The following is a 1,073-nucleotide window of genomic DNA, read 5'->3' as shown; positions in this document are numbered from 1 at the left end:
AGTTTGAAAAATTACTCTTTCTGGGTCACAAAATTTTAACATATTTTCAGGTGAGAATGTATGTGTGGCAACTTCAAATATTGGCTCGGTTTATCAGAAAGTCACATATTTATAAAAGTGCTATGATGAATTCGGAGATGTCTGTTACCCACCAGCTCGATAGCTGACCAGGTGATCAAGGCTCACTAGAGCCAGCAAGAACACTGGACTCCTGGAACATCGTTTTCAGATCCTGCGCTGTCTATCGCTACTCAGATTATACATGATATACAAGTCACTTAGATAACTTGTTATTGTTTGGGGTTTTTTTTCAGTGTTTTATTTGTTCCTGAGTAAATTGGTTTGGCTGAGATTAAAGTTATAGTTTTCACACAGCTGAATAAATGTCAAACAGAAAACTGATTACACAAAAGTGTGAGATGGCAGAGAATTTACTCCAGTGTCCTGTTATATTTTAGATAACAAGGAAACTCCACCGGGACAGCCGTGACACAGATCTGAAGGCTAGACCGTCCCATTTCACCGCCTCGCACTTCCGGCCTTCTAGGTTTTCGGAGAACCCGGCCACGTAGACCGCAAAGTCTTCACCATCAAAAGGCACTCAGAAACGTTGGCAATTTCTGACAGGAAGAGGTCTGGCAGACTCAAAGCCGAAACTGAGTGAGAGGATACGTTTCTGAGAGTTCACAGCTTGTATGATAGGCAGCTCACAGGACAACAGCTTCAATCACAGCTCAATAGTCGTCATAGTAAGCAAGTCTCAGTTTCAACTTTGAAGAGAAGACTGAGCTGCAGGTTTGATAGGACAAATTGCAGCAAGAAAGCCACTGCTAAGACATCAGAATAAGACAAAAGAGGCTTGCCTGGGCCATGAAACACCACCATTGGACTACTGAAGACTGGAAGAAGGTATTATTGACTGATGACTCAAAATTTGAAATCTTTGGTTCATCACACAGAATCTTTGTACATCGTTGAGTAGGTGAAAGGATGATTCCACAGTGTGTGGCATCAACTGTCAAACATGGAGGAGGAAGTGGGATGTTCTGGGGCTTTTTAGCTGGATCCAGGGT

Source organism: Haplochromis burtoni, unplaced genomic scaffold, assembly GCF_018398535.1.
Source record: "Haplochromis burtoni strain Fernald_Lab_line unplaced genomic scaffold, NCSU_Asbu1 Contig_1385, whole genome shotgun sequence".
NCBI classification, from domain to species: Eukaryota; Metazoa; Chordata; class Actinopteri; order Cichliformes; family Cichlidae; genus Haplochromis; species Haplochromis burtoni.
This window is presented reverse-complemented; position numbering follows the sequence as displayed.